This window comes from Phyllostomus discolor, chromosome 14 (genome assembly GCF_004126475.2).
Source record: "Phyllostomus discolor isolate MPI-MPIP mPhyDis1 chromosome 14, mPhyDis1.pri.v3, whole genome shotgun sequence".
Classification (NCBI taxonomy): Eukaryota; Metazoa; Chordata; class Mammalia; order Chiroptera; family Phyllostomidae; genus Phyllostomus; species Phyllostomus discolor.
Window position 1 is genome coordinate 8,738,516 of NC_040916.2, and position 4,045 is coordinate 8,742,560.

The window sequence follows — 4,045 nt, forward strand, 5'->3', positions numbered from 1 at the left end:
ACTCCCTTTTCTGGTGTTTACTGAACAATAAGAAAGTGACATTAGTTTGCAGAAAGGCCTGGCCATTCACGGCCCCTTGGGGTGTGGGCTCTGAGAGGCGGGGCCAGGAGCCCAGGCCCTCTCTCCATTGGTCGGGCTCCGCAGGTAATCCGAAGCTTTGCTTGGAGGTGCATAAATAAAGAGTGAAACTAGTGCCACCTCCTTGAAAGGGGCCGAGTCCTTCTTCTTCACCCTTGCCTTGGAAACACCAGTTTCTCTTTCTTTTATTGTCTGTCACCAACTTGTATTCTAAAAGTTGAATGGAACCCCAGCCATACTCCAAACTCTCTTTTTCCAGCTACCTTTGCTCCCCTCTACTCCAATTCACTTTCCCCTGTTCTCACATTCCTTTTCATTAAAGGGGGAATGACTGTTCAGGACCGGCCCCTACCTTCCCTCAAGAGCCATGTCTGTTCTGCACAGGCCTGCCAAGCTGGACACTTTATACAGTAAGTGTTTCTCGTTTCTAATTTCCTGTCCTCAAACCTTAGGAGCGAAAGAACATTCCAAGACTTGGAATTCCTTTTCTTTCTTTCCTACACGTGAGTCTCTAGCCACCTCTTTGTTCTGAATTACCTCATGAAAAATCTATTAATTGTTTTGAATCAAGCTCATAGTAGGCCCTGCTGTGTTGAAGGTACAGATACTCATACGTACAGGTGAGTCTGAAATCGCTGGGTTTGCAGGGTTTTGGAAAACTAAAGCTGAGAGGCTACATCACGAGAATCATTGGGCAGGAAGAGCAGAGGATGAATTATGAAAAAAAAACCCACATTGGCTGGAAGTTGATCAAAAACTTCCTCCAAGGCTAAAGTAGCTGAACCTGCTGCATTTTAACCAAATCTCCGGCTCATTCTATGTTTTCTTGGGGATTTGCATTGATCCCAGGTGATAAATCTCACCCATAATGGTAACTGGTGTGGTAAGGTGGGTGCTGAGCCGCTAAGTACCAGGACTGCAGTGCCGCCTGGTTTCATGGAGATTTACACCACTAGAGGAACTGGGGATTGGCTGACTTTTCACTCCTGAGCTGGAGGGTGCAGCACTGACAGGAAATTAAGGACCTGGTTCCATTCTTTGCTGCTCGTGTCCAAGCTGGTTTCATTAAGAATATGTGAGGCAACTTCTGAGGGCAGTTGGGGGCAGGAAGACAGTCACTGGATGAATTTACTCTATAAGCCAAACACATGCCTGATCTGCTTCTGTGCCCACACCCCACTCTGCAAGTGGCCAAGGTGAAGGTCATTGGGGCATCACGTTGGCAAAGCCATGGTGGGCAGAAGAATCCTGAAGCTTGGGTGTGGGGTCCAGAGTAGGTCAAGGCCCCTGATACAGCTCATCTCGTCGTCTCTGTCTTGTAGCAGCTGCAGGTCTGGAGGGTGAGCGGGGGGCGCTAGGGAAGGGCCCGCCTTTTCTGGGCTCTCTAATATCAGTGCTGCCTATCGTTTGCATTGTCTTTCACAAAGTGCTTTTACAGACACTGTCATCTCGGGAGTATCCACCTTGCAGGCCGAGGACCCCAAGTGAGGGTGAGGCTCTCTGCACACTCCGATTGAGGACTTGAAGAATTTGGTGGACCATACATGTTAGGAAGATAAGAGTGGGGTAAGGAGGGTCTGAAGGGAGAGGAACTGACCCTTTTGCTTTCAAACTGGGAGAAAATCCAAAAAGAATGCAAACAATCCTTCCGTCCCAGAATTATTTCCCCACCACCACCTCCTGCCATCATTTACGAGAGCCAAATGTGCTGCTTTTCCTTCTTCTTTCCTTCTATATGGTCGAAATGACCATATAGCTAGATCATTCACAAGCAGGGCACATTTCCCTCTCATACTTGAGAAATGTGAGTGTTCACAAAGAAGGCTGGGTGGAAGAGGGTGGGCCAGGCTTCTTCCTTGCAGTACCTAGATCCCTGCCCCCAGCACGCCGGCATCCCCCTGACCAAGGACAGCGGGGCTCTTCCTCAGCTATAGCTAGAATCCCCAAATGCTTGTTGAAGAGTTTTTTCAGACACCCTATGCCCTAGGGGCTGGATGTGGAGGGAGGAGCTGTGTTATAAGCTACTGCCTCCTTGTATCGGGTCAGAACAAGCCCCAGGAAGAAAGTATTCCAAACAACAGGTGGATCTGCCCTAACTTACCCAGAGTCTGCCTGTAGGTGCTGAGAACAGCCTTTTATGGGGTTTATGCTAAGCCACAGGCATGTCTGAACACAGCAAGAAAGAGGCCTGAGTAGCAGCTACACGGCCACTGGTACGTGGGCATTTCTTTTAAGGGGGCAGGAAGCTCTCAGAGAGTTTCCCCCCTCCCTGTTTTGTTCAGTCCCTGAAAGCCAGGTCACCTCCTCTCTCCCCACAGCCCCAAGCCCATACCCAAAGAAGTTGCGGTTGTGCCATTTCCAAACAGATTTGGGAAAGGATGCAGGGTCACCAGAAAGCGGACATCCTAGATAAGTTTAGGAGCGAGACTGAGGAATCTCACCCTCTTCCGCCCACCCCCACCCCGACCCCAGGAACAGGCCTGGCTCCAGCTGGGTGTTCTGGTCCCTCAGGAGCTCCTCACCTGCTTTCTCCTCCTGCTTTCTCCTGATTTCACACTGGCAAATGGGCCTACAAAGTGCTGTTCAGGCTCACTGGGCAGTGCGTTCTGGAGAGGAACACCCCCCACCCCCACGTTCCATCACTTTAGTCAGCAAGTTCATAGGAGATGCGTTTTTTAAAGTCACCTCAGAATACCTGACTTCTTCAGCCAGGACCAACCACACTGAGCTCAGTTATGTCACACTCAGGGGAACACAGACAGAGGGAGAAGAGGACCAGCACCCCAACTAGGTAAACGCAGGGAAGTTCCACTTGGGCTTGTCAGGGATGACTGTCCTGAAAGGTGAGAAAGAGCAAGAGTGCCCAGCCCTGCAACCCCAGCCCCACCACTCAGCACTGCCTGTCTCTGCTGAAGACACAGGGGTGTCTCGGTGAGCTGGCGCTCTGCAGCCTCGGGAGGGAATGGACCTGAGGAGGGCGGAGAGCATCCAGGTCCTCCACATCTCCCACAGCTCCGTTCAAAGGTCCCGAAGGCCTTTGACTAGGCAATAACCCTGCGCGCAGAGGTTGGGTTGACATGTAACCCACCCTCTGAGAAAAAGATCCCCAGACAATCCATGTGTTTCTCTTGTCCTTCATTCCACCGGAGTCTGTCTCGTACCCAACCAGATTTCAGTGGAGTGAAGTTCAGGAGGCGTGGAGCTGACACCGCGGCTTCAGCAGCCCCAACAGGAGCAGCCAGAGTAGCTCTGACTTAGAGAAAGAAACACCAGAGAGAGATGTGGTAGATGAGGAGCCGTCTGGAGCTCATGGTCTTCTGCAGACGGCTCGGGCTGTGGGCGCGTGGGAAGCGGCACCGATAGGAGCTTCCGATTCTTCATTTTCTGAAATGCATGCAATAGAAATGTGTGTTTTCTGTAACTCACAAAAATTAAAAGTTGTCTGTCTCCTGGAAATCTGTGTCTGTGCTTCATGCTGTTGGATACCGACTCCCTGACCTCAGTCTCCTCCCTTTTGGCCTAAAATGGAGCCACGAGCAGGAACAGCCTGCTCAGGCCCCCTCTCTCCTTGGGCTGTCTAGGCAGGTGGCTGAAACTCTATTTGCAATCAGCAAGGAACCCTGCTGTCCAGCCTCCCCGCAGTGCCAGCAGGACCTGCAGAACGGGGTAAAAAAAAACTCTCAAGATATTTTAAAACCCATTTATATTATAATAAAATAAATGTAAATAAGATTTAAGTGAAGGCAGATAGATGGCAAATATTTCAGACTCTATACAAGATGTATCTTGCATAGTACGGGTGTAAATTCTGCAGAGATTAACACACTTAAACATATTTGACACATAAAAATGCCAGACCCAGCATTAATCATTTACCAATTGTAATTGCCTTTATATGGGTCTCTTCTCCCCAAGATGTATGCTTAAAACACCAGGCTCGGTAGAAATCTGGGAGGAAAAACACAAA

The 4,045-nt window shown here is 49.8% G+C and overlaps 1 long non-coding RNA gene across 3 annotated transcripts; it reads left to right on the forward strand.

The window, feature by feature from the left end:
• The first annotated feature begins 215 nt into the window (after nt 1–215).
• LOC118498138 lies at nt 216–3,534 on the forward strand. Of its 3 annotated transcripts, XR_004900661.1 has the most exons (3): nt 216–488; nt 1,506–1,644; nt 3,248–3,534. It is a non-coding gene; the product is annotated as an uncharacterized LOC118498138 (long non-coding RNA). The 3 variants fall into 3 exon arrangements; XR_004900659.1 differs by having other exon boundaries at nt 1,506–3,534; XR_004900660.1 differs by having other exon boundaries at nt 1,517–3,534.
• Nucleotides 3,535–4,045: the final 511 nt, after the last annotated feature.